General features: G+C 40.8%; 1 protein-coding gene across 1 annotated transcript in view; it reads left to right on the plus strand.

Moving 5' to 3' along the window:
• The window catches only part of PRKD1 (protein kinase D1), a 244044-nt gene that overhangs the window by 30574 nt on the left and 196499 nt on the right, over positions 1 to 16971 (plus strand). The window lies entirely within an intron of this gene.

Here is a 16971-nt window from a genome sequence, read left to right on the forward strand (position 1 = left end):
AACAGTATGCGGCTATAAAATCAAATGCAAAATTCCTGGACCGAAAAGCCTCCTTTTATGCCAAGCCCTGGCACATGCCCGCACAGTGAATAAGGCACACATATTTGGTATCCCCATGCACGGGAGAAGTGGAAGAATGTGAAAGGAGATTAATTTTGTCCGTGGTCCATACCGTGTGTGAAAAATGCTAGCATAAACTGGCGCAATTGCTAAATTCTTGCATTTTTTTCCAATTTTGCCCACTTTAGAGAAAAAAATAAAAATGATATATACTGACAAATGCCACTAAAACAAAGCCCTATCTGTCCTTTAAAAAGAGTGTAAAATTCAAAGATGAACTTTATTCACCTGCTGAGTTCTAGTCATCTAAAGAAGCGCATAGCAAAATTGTGAAATTTGCTTTGGTCATTTAGCTGTAAAAAACAGCCTAGTCCTTAACCGGTTAACACTGTGCTTTATATGTAAAGAAACGTAGTCTACGCACCACAGCTGGACTGCATGAACCATTGAAAGTGACCGCCCGCTTGGCAATCGTTTTGAATTTTTCCTTGGATTGGCAAACGACTTCAGTGAAGAAATAAAGCTATGTGCAGTTGGATTTTCAGAGCGATTACTTCGTAAATCGCTCATAAAAACGACCTACAAGTGGAGCTTCAATTTATATTTGCTTCCTTCATTTCAAAGATATCCTTTTTTTGTGGTTGCCAATATATGTTGTTTTCTAGCTCCGTTCTGTCTTTTTATTCAGTTATTATAATTATTTTATTTTTTTAAAGTAGCACTTATCTCTTTGTAAGTGGAAATAAGACACCATGCACATGGCAGGGCCTTTACAGCAGCACTTGTGTCCCTGCGGTTCTGCACTACAAAGCTGCAGGCACACGGGCCGCAGTTAATTCCGGGCAAAAAAAACAACTCACCAAATTGCAGTTTTTCACCTGGAATGTCCGCTACGCAAAACGGCAGCATTAGCATACGCTTATACGTAATTACCTCTGACGTCATTCAGGCTGGCCTCCTGGGATTACTTTTCATCATGTGACCGCTGCTACAGCCTGTGATTGGCTGCAGTGGTCACGTGATGCCTTATTACAGCTCCGTATAACATAATATAGCCTCTGTTTTTGTGTCTCCATTTTAATCCATTAGTAATTATATCCAAGAATTGTAATATATATATATATATATATATATATATATATATATATATATATATATATATATATATATATATATATATATATAGTGGCTCGTGTAATACGAAAATAGAAAACCAATTGAGAACAAAACATGACACTTGGATATGAAATATAAAAAGAGTTTTTTAAAATAAACATGCAACCTTCACAAGAAGACAGGCCATTCCCTGACTAAGCTACAGCGAAACGCGTGTCGGGAGCGACGTTGGTGTGGGACCGGTCCTACCTGGCTTATCTGTTCCAGCTCTCTTCACCGTGTATGTATCGTATCATATGAGCAGAAAATAACTACTTATGCTTATTTGCTTTGCCTGACATTTTTTTTGTTCGTGAATCGTGTCCGTCAGTCATCATGATGACGATTCCTTTCTGTTTGCTGTGTAGATAGTTTATGTATCAGATACTGTTATTGACTACATATTTATTTGGCATCTATGTTTAGGACCCTGACAGTCTCTTACCCTGTATACAGCTACCACGTGTATTTCTTTCTGTCTTCTTGTGAAGGCTGCACGTTCTGTTTTAGTTTCTACGTGTTTGTATATTTGAATAATGTTACTTAATAAAAACTACTTTTATATTTCATATCCAAAGGTCATGTTTTGTTCCCAATTGGCTATATATATATATATATATATATATATATATATATATATATATAATTTGTTATTTTATTATTATTTATACCACACGGTAAACGGCGTAAATTTAGGACGCAAAAAAGGGTAGCGAAATTGCAGTTTTTTTCTATTCCCCCCCCCCAAAAAAATAAAGTTAAGAAAAGCTAATCAATAAATTCTATGCACCCCAAAATGGTGCTATTAAAAATTACAACTTGTCCCGCAAAAAACAAGACCTTATACAGCTATGTCGACACAAAAATAAAAAGTTATAGCTCTTTGAATGAGACGATGGAAAAACGTAAAAAATGGCTTTGTCATTAAGGTCTAAAATAGGCTGGTCATTAAGGGGTTACATATATTCTGTAGTCTGGTAACACAGCAAGCCATTGACTGTTATTACCTGTATAACAGAGGAACCCTAAAAAAAAAAAGTGTGGTGTAGTGGCAGACCTAAAATCTCACTACAAGTTAGGATTTCAATGGTGCTATGAGGGAAGAGGCTGCTGTTGTGCATATGTATCACAGAATTAGCTAGAAAAGTGCAGCTCCTCATCGCCTCTGGCTTCTTGCCTTTTCTTTCCACGTGTACAGTATCTTTCCTTGACTGGATTGTCCTTTTATGCTCTCCCTCCCTTGCATAAATCCTCCCTTTCCCAGCAGCGATTACTATAAACCTGCACTAATCTTCCTACCAGCAAATGCTGCAGCGCTGAGTTTTGCCGATATAAAGGTATTATGATCCCTGGGATCATCCTTTTTTTTTTTCTTGCCAGTGAATTTTATATAGAAATTTCTTATTAACCCCTTAAGGACGCAGCCTAGTTTTGGCCTTAAAGAGACTCTGTCACCACATCATAAGTGCCCTATCTCCTATATAAGGAGATCGGCGCTGTAATGTAGGTGACAGTAATGCTTTTTATTTAAAAAAACGATCTTTTTTCACAAAGTTAGGAGCGATTTAAGTTTATGCTAATGAGCTTTCTTAATGCCCAAGTGGGCGTACTTTTACTTTCGACCAAGTGGGTGTTGTACAGAGGAGTGCATGACGCTGACCAATCGGCATCATGTACTCCTCTCCATTCATTTACACTGCACTAGCGATATAGATATATCGCTATGTGCAGCCTCATACACAAGCCCTAACATTACTAGTGTCCTGATAATGAATACACATGAAATCCAGCCTGGACGTCATGTGTACTCAGAATCCTGACACTTCTGAATCTTTTTTTGTGAGATTCTGGCAAGTGACACCAAATCTCGTTTAGCTCCGAGATCTCGCGATATTTCGTATCCGTTGCTGGAATCTCACAAAAAAGAGTCAGAAGTGTCAGGATTCTGAGTACACATGACGTCCAGGCTGGATGGTCATGTGTATTCATTATCATGACACTAGTAATGTTAGGGCTTGTGTATGAGGCTGCACATAGCGATATATCTATATCGCTAGTGCAGTGTAAATGAATGGAGAGGAGTGCATGATGCTGATTGGTCAGCGTCATGCACTCCTCTGTACAACGCCCACTTGGTCGAAAGTAAAAGTACGCCCACTTGGGCATTAAGAAAGCTCATTAGCATAAACTTAAATCACTCCTAACTTTGTGAAAAAAGATCGTTTTTTTTAAAATAAAAAGCATTACTGTCACCTACATTACAGCGCCAATCTCCTTATATAGGAGATAGGGCACTTATAATGTGGTGACAGAGTCTCTTTAAAGGGATCCTGTCATCAACATCTTACCTGTTAAACTCGCCTGACCCCTCAATGGCCGCAGCTGTCCAGAGTTCGTTCCTGTTCTTCATTCCTGAAGTCCTCCTCTGTCGGTAAATGTAGTAGTTTAAACTTTTCCCGCCTTTTATGGTAATTAGTTTTCCCTCTGGGATGCAGCTTCTTAACCCCGCCCACCGCTGCCACCTGTCCTGCCCTGACTGGCTAAGGAGCTGTCAATCAAAAAGAAGGAGGTGGAGTCCACTCAGACACTGGAGGAATGAAAATCTGACTCTTTTCAGATGAAGATTTGACTCTTTTTCTGCTCATTTGCATACAACTCGGGACCACTGAAAAACGGAATACTAAAGCTGCAGAGCTTACTTAGAACATATTTATAGCTTAGAGGACAATGATTTTTCACCCACTTTCACCAGGTATTGCTGGCTTTATAGCTATAGGTTCCCTTTAAGGCTCGGAGCCCATTTTTCAAATCTGACATATTTCACTTTGTGGTAATAACGTCGGAATGCTTAAACCTACCCAAGCGATTCTGAGATTGTTTTCTCGTGACACATTGGGCTTCATGTTCGTGGTAAAATTTGGTCGATATATTCAGTGTTTATTGGTGAAAAATTGCAAAATTTAGAGAAAATTTTGAAAAAATTGCATTTTTCAGAATTTAAATGCATCTGCTTGTAAAACAGACGGTTATACCACCCAAAATAGTTACTAGTTCACATTTTCCATATGTCTACTTTAGATTGGCATCGTTTTTTGAACATTCTTTTATTTTTCTTGGACGTTACAAGGCTTAGAACATAAACAGCAATTTCTCATATTTTTAAGAATTTCAAAAGCCGTTTTTTTAAGGTATCTCTTCAGTTCTGAAGTGGCTTTGAGGGGCCTATGTATTAGAAACCCTGATAAAACACCCCATTTTAAAAACTAGACCCCTCAAAGTATTTAAAACAGCATTTAGAAAGTTTTTTAACCCTTCAGGCATTTCACAGGAATTAAAGCAAAGTGGAGGTGAAATTTGCAAATTTCATTTTTCTTGCTGAATTTCAATAATATTAATTTTTTTTCTGTAACACAGAAGGTTTTACCAGAGAAACACTACTAAATATGTATTGTCCAGATTCTGCAGTTTTTAGAAATGTCCCACATGTGGCTCTACTGCGCTCGTGGAATAAAACAAAGCCCCAGAAGCAAAGAAGCACCTAGTGCATTTTGAGTCCTCTTTTTTATTAGAATATATTTTAGGCAGCATGCCAGGTTTGAAGAGGCGTTGAGGTGCCAAAACAGTAGGAATCCCCAAATAGTGACCCCATTTTGGAAACTACACCCCTCAAGGAATTCATTTATGGTTGTTGTTAGCATTTTGACCGCACAGTTTTTTCACAGCACGTATTTGAATTGGGCTGTGACATTAAAAAAATGACATGTTTTCCAATAAGATGTAATTTTTTGATCCAAAATTTTTATTTTTACCGGGAACAAAATACTCCATTTTGTTGCCCAATTTCTCCTGAGTGCAGCAATACCCCATTTGTGGCGATAAACTGCCGTTTGGGCACATGGTAGGCCTCAGAAGGAAAGGAGCGCTATTTGTTCTTTGGAGTCCAGATTTTGCTGGTTCGGTTTTCGGGTGCCGTGTCGCATTTGCAGAGCCCCAGAAGTATCAAAGCAATAGAAACCAACCACAAATGACCCCATTTTGGAAACGACACCCCTCAAGGAATTCATTTATGAGTGTTGTGACCATTTTGACCCCATAGTTTTTTCACAGAACTTATTTGAATTGGGCTGGGAATGAAAACAAAATTATTTTTTTCAAATAATATGTAGTTTTGGCTGAAAATGTCTTATTTTCACAAGAAACAAAATACCCCATTCTGTTGCCCAATTTGTCCTGAGTGCGGCAGTACCCCATTTGTGGTGATAAACTGCCGTTTGGGCCCATGGGAGGGCTCAGAAGGAAAGGACCACCATTTGGCCTACTGGGGATTTTCTAGTGCGAAGTCATGTATGCAGAAGCCCCTGAGGTACCAGTGCAGTTGAAACCCGCAAGAAGTGACCCCGTTTTCAAAACGACACCATTAAGGCATTCATCTAGAGGTGTAGTGAGCATTTTGACCGGAGACCTACACCCCATAAACTGTAATGTGGGTTCTCCCGGGTATGGCAATACCCTACATGTGGCTGTCATCAGCTGCCTGTGCACTCAGCAGGGCCCAGAGGGGAAAGACTAGGGGGGATAAGCTGTGCGAAGTGCATCTGGGTAAGTAAAATTGGGGTAAATTATAAACCAAGGGATGTATGATAAATTTTAAAACACTCTTTCATACAGAGCTCTGGTTTTTCGGGACACGTGTCACATTGATATATTGTGTCATCCCTTATCGCCCTCTTATAGCAGACTTTGCACCTCTTTTGACTTTTTCCCTTCTTGCCAGTTTGGGGAACTTCTCCTGGAAAGCGTTGCCGCCCTGGTAAGATGCGCGTGGCCCCGCTTCCAGAAGTACTGGGTGTCCCCCCTTCTTGGTCCCTAAAGATTAGGTTCTTGATAATCACCTCTTGAAATTCCAGGAAAGTTCCCCTCTGGCCTGCACATCGATGTAGCACGTACACATTGTACAATGCCATCTGTATGATGTGCCCGGCCAGCTTCTTATACCACACCGCATGGCGCTGTAGGGCTTCAGGATTTGATCTGACAAGTCCATCCCTCCCATGTACCTATTGTAGTCCAGGATGCAGTCTGGTTTGGGGGTGTCCTTTACTTCATATATCCTAAACCTGTAGGTATACCCTGATGCACTCTCGCACAGCTTATACATCTTCACGCCATACCTTGCCCTCTTACCCGGCAGGTACTCGCGGAATTGAACCCTCCCTTTAAAATGTACCAGGGACTCCTCAATAGAAATACACTTCTCGGGGGTGTATGCTTGGGAAAACCGGGCACTGAAACGGTCTAATAGGGGTCTCTGTTTATACAAACTGTCAAAACTGGGGTCATCTCGGGGTGGGCACGGCTCATTATCAATATAATCTAAGAAGAAAAGTGTTGCCTCATTTATTTATTTTTTTAGGTTACAGTTCAGTTCTGAACTTGCTTTGAGGGGCCCATATATTAGAAACCCCTATCAAACACCCCATTTTAGAAACTAGACCCCTCAAAGTATTCACAACAGTATTTAGAAAGTTTATGAACCCTTTAGGTGTTTCACAGAAATTTAGAGCAACGTAGAGGTGAAATTTACATATTTTTTTTTTGTCAGAAAATCCTTTTTATGCAATTTTTTTTTTATAACACAAAAGGATGTATCAGAGAAACGCAACTTAATACTTATTGCTCAGATTCTGCAGTTTAGAGAAATATCCCACATGTGGTCCTAGTGCGGTAATGGACTGAAGCACCGGCTTCCGAAGCAAAGGAGCGCCTAGTGGATTTTGAGGCCTCTTTTTTATTAGGCACCATGTCCGGTTTGAAGAGGCCTTGAGGAATGCATTGTAGTTTTCTTGGAGTGCATGCGGATTTTTGATCAGTTTTTATTCTATTTTTAGGTGGCGTGGTGACTAAAAAACAGCAATTCTACTATTTGTTTTTTTATTCGTTTTTTTTTTTTTTTTTACAGCGTGCACCGTGCACTATAAATGACATATTCACTTTATTCTGCGGGGCGATACGATTACGGCGATACCATATGTTTATAGTTTTTTTTTATGTCGTATGGCATTTGCACAATAAAATACGTTTTGTAAACAATCATTCACTTTTTGTGTTACCTTATTCTAAGAGCCAGAACGTTTTTATTTTTCAATCAATAAAGCCGTGCGAGGGCTTATTTTTTGCGTAACGAACTGTAGTTTCGATCATTACCATTTTTAGGTACATGCGACTTTTTGATCTCTTTTTATTCCATTTTTTGGGAGGTGAAGTGACCAAACAATTGTGATTGTGGTACGGTTTATTATTATTTTCTTTTACGGCGTTCACCGTGCGGGATAAATAATGAAATAATTTTGTAGTTCAGGCTGTTACGGACGCGGCGATACCAATTATGTATAGTTTATTTGTTTGTTTATATATTTTTATTAATAATAAATGACCGATAAGGTAAAAAGGGGTATTTTTACTTTTAATACTTTTAAAACTTTTATTTTCTTATTTTGACACATCTTTTTTTAACTTTTTTTTAACTTTATTACTTTGTCCCACTAGGGGACTTGAGGGCAGGAGGCCCTGATCGCTATTCTAATACACTGCACTACATGCGTAGTGCAGTGTATTAGAACTGTCAGCTACTCACTGACAGCAAGCATAGTGGGTCCTGACGTTGTCAGGACCCACTAGGCTTCCGTCTATGGCATAGCCGGACGCCATTGTTTGGTGTCCGGTTGCCATAGTCACCATCGCCGGCCGCTATCGTGTAGCAGGCCGGCGATGGCAGCTTAACCCCTAAAAAGCCGCGATCTCTATAGAACGCGGCTTTTAAGGGGTTAATCAGCGGGGACACAGCGATCGGTCCCCGCTGTAGGAGCTGCGGCAGCTGCTGTACGAGACAGCAGCTGTCACAGCTCCTGTATGTGTCGGGAGGACGGTTGAAACGGCCGTTACTCCCGAGACGTACTATTAGGTCATGGAGCGCGAACGATACAGCTGCCATGACCTAATAGTACATCCAGGAGCGGGAAGGGGTTAAAGCGGCATATTGCTAAAAAAGTTGAATTATTTTTTCAACTACAAGGAAAACTTTTAGCCTAAGGCCTCATGTACATTGCCATATTATGGCTCTTTACAACCTCCAAGTAGTACGAAGCCTTACAGGGCACTCGTAGACTTCTGTAGTGCGCTACTGTACCTCCGTATCCCACCAACACAAAAAAACAAACCGTTCCATATTATGGAGCTATAAGCCTGTAATAATACAGTGCTGCGCTGAGCACTATAGGGTGAAATCCAGAGTTACATATAGTTTGCCATGTGCTTGAGGCAAAAAGCCTTTTTGACCATCCCTGATGTTTTAGACAAACGCATTGTCAATCTTATCACTATGGTATAAGTTTTCTGCTGGCAGAAACCTGGGATCTTAACCCCTTAAGGACTGAGCCTGTTTTGGCCTTAAGGACACAGCCTATTTTTTCAAATCTGACGTGTCACTTTATGTGGTAATAACTCCGGAATGCTTTTACCTATCCAAGCGATTCTGAGATTGTTTTCTCGTGACACATTGGACTTTATGTTACTGGCAAAATTTGCTCGATACATTAAGTATTTAATTGTGAAAAACATCAAAATTTAGCGAAAAATTGCAAAAATTAGCATTTTTCTAAATTTATATGTATCGGCTTGTAAGACAGATAGTAATACCACACAAAATTGTTGCTAATTAACATCACCCATATGTCTACTTTAGATTGGCATCGTTTTTTGAACATCCTTTTATTTTTCTATGACCTCACAAGGCTTAGAACTTGAGCAGCAATTTCTCACATTTTCAAGAAAATGTCAAAAGGCTATTTTTACAGGGGCCAGTTCAGTTGTGAAGTGGATTTTAGGGCCTTATATATATTAGAAACCCTCGCTAAGTCACCCCATTTTAAAAACTTCACCCCTCAAAGTATTCAAAACAGCATTTAAAAAGTTTATTAACCCTTTAGATGTTTCACAGGAATTAAGGCAAAGTAGATGTGAAATGTTCAAATTTCTTTTTTTTTTTTTTGCAGAAATTCATTTTTCATCTATTTTTTTTGTAACACAGAAAGTTTTACCAGAGAAATGCAACTCAATATCTATTGCCCAGATTCTGCAGTTTTTAGAAATACCCCACATGTGGCCCTAGTGCACTTATTGACTGCAGCACCAGCCTCAGAAGCAAAGGAGCACCTAGAGGATTTTGGGGCCTCCTTTTTATTAGTAAATATTTTAGGCACCATGTCGGGTCTGAAAGGCTCTTGCGGCGCCAAAACAGTGGAAATCCCCCAAAAGTGACCCCATTTTGGAAACTACACCCCTTGAGGAAATTATCTAGGGGTATAGTTAGCATTTTGACCCCGCAGGTTTATTGCAGAAATTATTGGAAGTAGGCCGTGAAAATGAAAATCTACATTCTTTCAAAGAAAATGTAGGTTTAGCTAATTTTTTCTAATTTCCACAAGGACTAAAAGGAGAAAATGCACCACTACTTTTGTAAAGCAATTTCTCCCGAGTAAAACAATACCCTGCATGTGGTCATAAACGGCTGTTTGGACACACGGCGGAGCTTAGAAGGGAAAGAGTGCCATTTGTCTTTTGGAGATCAAATTTAGCAGGAATGGTTTGCGGAGACCACGTCACATTTGCAAAGCCCCTAAGGGACCAAAACAGTGAAAACACCAAAAAAGTGACTCCATTAATGAAACTACACCCCTTGAAGAATCCATCTAGGGGTGTAGTGAGCATTTTGAACCCACAGGGGTTTCATAGATTTTATTAGAATTGGGCAGTGAAGATAAAAAAAACATTTTTTTCCAATAAGACGTAGCTTTAGCTCAAAATTTTTCATTTTCTCAACAAATAAAGGAATAAAAGAACCCCAACATTTGTAAAGCAACTTCTCTGGAGTACGGCAATACCCAATTTGTGGTCATAAACGGCTGTTTGGGCATACGGCAAGGATCAGAAGAGAAGGAGTGCCATTTGGCTTTTGGAGCACAGATTTTGCTGGATTGGTTTCTTGACACCATGTCACTTTTGCAAAGCTCCTAAGGTACCAGTACAGTGGAAACTCTCCAAAAGTGACTCGATTCACGAAACTACACCCCTTGAGGAATTCATCTAGGGGTGTAGTGAGCATTTTGACCCCACAGGTGTTTCATAGATTTTATTAGAATTGGGCAGTGAAAATAAAAAAAATCCTTTTTTCTTCAATAAGACGTAGTTTTAGCTGAAAATGTTTCATATTCTCAACAAATAAATGAAAAAAAGCACCCCAACACTTGTAAAGCAACTTCTCCTGTGTACGGCAATACCACATATGTGGTCATAAACTGCTGTTTGGGCACAGAGTAGGGCTCAGAAGGGAAGGAGCGCCATTTGGCTTTTGGAGTACAGATTTTGCTGGATTGGTTTCTGGGCGCTATGTCGCATTTGCAAAGTCCCTGTGGGACCAAAACAGTGGAAACCCCCCAGAAGTGACCCCATTTTGGAAACTACACCCCTCAAGGTATTCACCTAGGGCTGTAGTGACATATTAACCCCACAGGTGATTGGCAGAAATTGGTGTGCACTCGATATTGCAGAGTGAAAATGTTTTTTCAATAGATATGCCAATATGTGGCGCCCAGCTTGTGCCACTGGAGATACACACCCCAAAAATTGTTAAAAGGGTTCTCCCGGGTATGGCGATGCCATATATGTGGAAGTAAACTGCTGTTTGGGCACACTGTAGGGCTCAGAAGGGAGGTAGCGCCATTTGGCTTTTGGAGCGTGGATTTTTTCTTGTAGTAGTTCTGTTTTGAGTCTTACTGGTGTTTCTGTTTATAATGTGGGGGTACATGTAAGGCGGGCGGAGTATATAAGGGGCATAGTCAGGTGGTATAGTGGGGTAAAAAAAAACAATAAAATAATCCATAGATGTTTGTTATGCTGTGACACAATCCTTTCTGCACAGGCCGGTGTCACACTAATAAATGGTCTTTACTTATTCCCCTTTTGGTCCACACTCGGCACCTTTGAAGTTTGGGGAATTTTGCTGGGAAAGTGTTGTCCTAGTATAATACGGGCGCCCTCACTTCCAGCAGATATGTTTGGGCCCACCCCTTCCTGGTTCCCTAATTTTAGGGTCCTTGATAATTCGCCACTTGAAACAGAAGAAATGTTCCCCTCGAGCCGGCACAACTACATATTTTTCTTTCCTGATTTATTGGTGCCTTGACTAATTTTATTTTTTCATAGACGTAGTGGTATGACGGCTGGTTTGTTGCGGGACGGGCTGTAGTTTTTATTGGTACCATTTTGGGGTACATGCGACATTTTGATCACCTGTTTTTTTTGGGAGGCCAGGTGACCAAAAAACAGCAATTCTGGCATATTTTTTTAGTTTTTTTTATACAGCGTTCACCACGCATTATAAATTACATGTTACTTTTATTCTGCAGGTCAGTCCGATTCCGGTGATACCTAATTTATAGCAGTTTTTATGTTTTACAACTTTTTGCACAATAAAATAACTTTTGTAAAGAGAATGGATTTTTTCTGTCGCCATGTTGTGAGAGCCATAACGGTTTTAATTTTTCGTCGACGGAGCTGTATGAGGGCTTATTTTTAGCGAGACGAGTTATAGTTTTTATAGGCACCATTTTTAGGTACATGCGACTTTTTGATCACTTTTTATTAAAATTTTTGGAAGACAAAGTGTCCAAAAAATAGCAATTATGTCAGTATTTTTTAGGTTTTTTTTTTACGGCGTTCACTGTGCGGAATAAATAACATAATATTTTTATAGTTCAGGTCGTTACGGTCGCAGCGATACCAAATATGTATGACTTTATTATTTTTTTCAATAATAAATGACTTGATAAAGGAAAAAGGGCGATTGTGTTTTGTGTTATTATTTGAAACTTTTATTGTATGTTTTACAACTTTTATTTTTACTTTTTTTACACTTTTTTTACACTTTTTTTTACACTTTTCTTTAGTCCCACTAGGGGACTTGAAGGTCCAACTGTTTGTTTGATGTTCTAATACATTGCACTACCTATGTAGTGCAATGTATTAGAACTGTCAGTTGTTCACTGACAGCAAGCCGATCAGGCTCCGCCTCCGGGCGGGGCCTAATCGGCTAACGTAATGGCAGATAGGAAGCCATTGTTAGGCATCCTGTTGCCATAGTAGCAGTCGCCAGCCTTGCCATCACATGGCAAGGCTGCCGATTGCATACAAACCACTTTGATGCAGCGATTGCATTGAATCGCTGCATTGAAGGTGTTAATGGCAGGAATCGGAGCTAGCTCCGGTTCCTGCCGATAGATCGGGGTGTCCGCTGTAACATACAGCGGACACCCACTGCTGATGACGCCGGCTCAGCTTCTGAGCCGGAAGCTGAGCCGGCGCCATCTTGCCGATGGTACCGGAAGCCTCCTGGGCCCCGCCGACGACGGGGCATAGGAGGATTCCGTTACAGGCTGATCGGGAGGTAAGCATTAGCCCTCCGATCGCCTTTGCAGCCACCGGCAACCCAGCGATCACGTTGCTGGGGCGCCGGTGGCTATAAACTCCTCACATGCTGCGATCTCTATTGAACGCAGCATGTGAGGGGTTAATCGGTCGGATCGGAGGCTAGCTCCGGTCCTGGCCGATACCTCAGGGTGCCAGCTGTAACATACAGCTGTCACCCGGCGGTGATTTCAATGGCTCAGCTCCTGAGCCAGCTTCATCTCCATCACGTACAGTTACGTGGAGATGCGCGAAAAGGCCATCTCCCATCACGTAACTGTACGTGAAATGGCGCGAAGGGGTTAAAGAGGCTCTGTCACCAGATTTTGCAACCCCTATCTCCTATTGCAGCAGATCGGCGCTGCAATGTAGATAAGAGTAACGTGTTTTAAAAACGAGCATTTTGGGCCAAGTTATGACCATTTTTTTAGTTATGCAAATGAGGCTTTCTAAAGTACAACTGGGCGTATTTAAAGTTATGTACAAGTGGGCGTGTATTGTGTGTGTGTGTAACATCTGGACGTTTTTACTTTTTACTAGCTGGGCGTTGTGAATAGAAGTGTATGATGCTGACGAATCAGCATCATCCACTTCTCTTCGTTACCACCCAGCTTCTGGCAGTGCAGACACACAGCGTGTTCTTGAGAGATCACGCTGTGACGTCACTTCCTGCCCCAGGTCCTGCATCGTGTCGGACGAGCGAGGACACATCGGCACCAGAGGCTACAGTTGATTCTGCAGCAGCATCAGCGTTTGCAGGTAAGTAGCTATATCGACTTACCTGCAAACGCTGATGCTGCTGCAGAATCAAATGTAGCCTCTGGTGCCGATGTGTCCTCGCTCGTCCGACACGATGCAGGACTTGGGGCAGGAAGTGACGTCACAGCGTGATCTCTCGAGAACACGCTGTGTGTCTGCACTGCCAGAAGCTGGGTGGTAACGAAGAGAAGTGGATTATGCTGATTCGTCAACATCATACACTTCCATTCACAACGCCCAGCTAGTAAAAGAAGTAAAAACGCCCAGATGTTACACACACAATACACGCCCAGTTGTACATAACTTTAAACACGCCCAGTTGTACTTTAGAAAGCCTCATTTGCATAAATATAAAAATGGTCATAACTTGGCCAAAAATGCTCGTTTTAAAAAAAAAAAACCTGTTACTGTAATCTACATTGCAGCGCCGATCTGCTGCAATAGGAGATAGGGGTTGCAAAATCTGGTGACAGAGCCTCTTTAACTAGTCTGACATATTCACGCCCCCCCTTCTCTATTTAAATCTTATGAACATTTTGACAAGCTGCATTTGTATGTTAATAGGGAAGTCAGGGGTGATGACGGCCAAATGTCTATTGCAAACCTCAGTAACGCAGGTTTATTTTGTGTGCCAAAAATGGTAACATTTTCCAGACTTGCATTAACTGTATGGCCACTCGTGGTATGTTCTCTGTAATTCGACATCTGCTGGAGCATGCCACAATTTATTTCATGAGGAGGCATACATAGGTTTTTTTTCCTGACATTGTCGTTATGAATCTGCCTCCTTATGAAATTGCACTCTGCCCTTGTTGGTTTCAATCCCAGGTCTGCTCTGCTGTTATACGACACATAACAAGAACTTCATCTGACGATGATCTCTGTGTATACATTGTAACTAGATCACAAAATTTCAGGTCAAACTCCTCCGTCCGACTGAGCAACTTGGCCATCGAGTATGTCATGATGATAATCTTTATATAGTGGAAACATATTCCGCAGCATTTTACAATTCAGTATATGGCCGGATTGGTCGTTTACATTATTCAGCATAAAAACCTCAAATAGTTTTAATACTCAAAGCAAGTCTGACTGAATAAGGCTTCGTTCATATCTGCGGTAGGGCTCCTTTCCGTCGGAGCTTTCAGTCGGAGCCCTGAAGGACACAAATGGAAACTATAGCTTTCCGTTTCCATCAACATTGATTTCAATGGTGACGGATCTGGTGCCAATGGTTTCCGTATGTCTCCGTTGTGCAAGGTTTCCGTTGTTTTGACGGAATCAATACCGTAGTCGACTACGCTATTTATTCTGTCAAAACGACGGAACCCTCGCACAACAGAGACAAACGGAAACCATTGGCGCCAGATCCGTCACCATTGAAATCAATGGTGATGGAAACGGAAAGCTATGGTTTCCATTTGTATCTGTTAGGGCTCCGTTCTGACGGAAAGCTCAGATGGAACGTCGGAAATGAGCCCTAACGCAGATGTGAACGAAGCCTAAAGCATGATGGTTTATTCTTCTAAACAGCTCTCTACAGGTCTAGATAACCACTGATAAGATAATACACAAGACATTCATAGATGAGAGAAAAGTTTCCCATGTTAGCGACTTTATATATTCTGTCTGAATGTTAAAATAATCACTTCTTGTAACCAGCCTCAGACAGGCTGCTGGAAACAAGACGGAGAGGGCAGAGGGTTGGCAAGGTGGAAATCAATATTGTGAATGTTTATATGTTCTGCTAGCAATGGTCTCTCTCTGGCAACTTCTGCACAATAGTCTGCGTTCTTGAGCATTTTGGTCATACTACTGATCTTTTTGTTAGATGACAGCCTTTTAGTTAAAGAATCAGTCGGGCGAAATAATGTTTCTCCCCTATTGATTAGTGAGGTTTATTCTCTTACCACTACTTTATTTGACTTTTGTCAGCTTTGTTCTGGGCCGCCATGCGGTCCCATGATCCCCACTCTGACTCTCTGAATCCTACAGCGTCTTCTCAGTCTCTCAATTCAAGTCTATAAAAGCCTCGATGTGAGTCTCATAGACTTTCATTTAGCCTCCAGTCCGCACAGCAGGCGCTGTAGGATTTGGGTGGTCAGAGAAGCCAGAATGATTCTTTAACCCCTTAAGGACGCAGCCTAGTTTTGGCCTTAAGGCTCAGAGCCCATTTTTCAAATCTGACATATTTCACTTTATGTGGTAATAACGTGGGAATGCTTAAACCTACCCAAGCGATTCTGAGATTGTTTTCTCGTGACACATTGGGCTTCATGTTCGTGGTAAAATTTGGTCGATATATTCAGTGTTTATTGGTGAAAAATTGCAAAATTTAGAGAAAATTTTGAAAAAATTGCATTTTTCAGAATTTAAATGCATCTGCTTGTAAAACAGACGGTTATACCACCCACAATAGTCACTAGTTCACATTTCCCATATGTCTACTTTAGATTGGCATCGTTTTTTGAACATTTGTTTATTTTTCTTGGACGTTACAAGGCTTAGAACATAAACAGCAATTTCACATATTTTTAAGAAAATGTCAATTGCCTTTTATTTAAGGTACCTGTTCAGCTCTGAAGTGGCTTTGAGGGGCCTATGTATTAGAAACCCTGATAAAACACCCCATTTTAAAAACTAGACCCCTCAAAGTATTCAAAACAGCATTTAGAAAGTTTTTTAACCCTTCAGGCATTTCACAGGAATTAAAGCAAAGTGGAGGTGAACTTTGCAAATTTCATTTTTCTTGCGGAATTTCAATTTTATTCATTTTTTTTTCTGTAACACAGAAGGTTTTACCAGAGAAACACTACTAAATATGTATTGTCCAGATTCTGCAGTTTTTAGAAATGTCCCACATGTGGCCCTACTGCGCTCGTGGACTAAAAGACAAGCCCTAGAAGCAAAGAAGCACCTAGTGCATTTTGAGTCCTCTTTTTTATTAGAATATATTTTAGGCAGCATGCCGGGTTTGAAGAGGTGTTGAGGTGCCAAAACAGTAGGAATCCCCCAATAGTGACCCCATTTTGGAAACTACACCCCTCAAGGAATTCATTTATGGTTGTTGTTACCATTTTGACCGCACAGTTTTTTCACAGCACGTATTTGAATTGGGCTGTGAAATGAAAAAAATGTCATTTTTTCCAATAAAATGTCATTTGTGATCAAAATTTCTTATTTTCACAGGGAACAAAATACCCCATTTGGTTGCCCAATTTGTCCTTAGTGTGGCAATACCCCATTTGTGGTGATAAACTGTCGTTTGGGCCCATGGGAGGGCTCAGAAGGAAAGGAGCGCTATATGTTTGTTGGAGTCCAGATTTTGCTGGATTGGTTTTCGGGTGCCATGTCGCATTTGCAGAGCCTCAGGGGTATCAAAGCAATAGAAACCCACCAAAAGTGACCCCATTTTGGAAACTACACCCCTCAAGGAATTCATTTATGGGTAATGTGACCATTTAGACCCCATAGTTT

Source organism: Rhinoderma darwinii, chromosome 12 (genome assembly GCF_050947455.1).
Source record: "Rhinoderma darwinii isolate aRhiDar2 chromosome 12, aRhiDar2.hap1, whole genome shotgun sequence".
Classification (NCBI taxonomy): domain Eukaryota; kingdom Metazoa; phylum Chordata; class Amphibia; order Anura; family Rhinodermatidae; genus Rhinoderma; species Rhinoderma darwinii.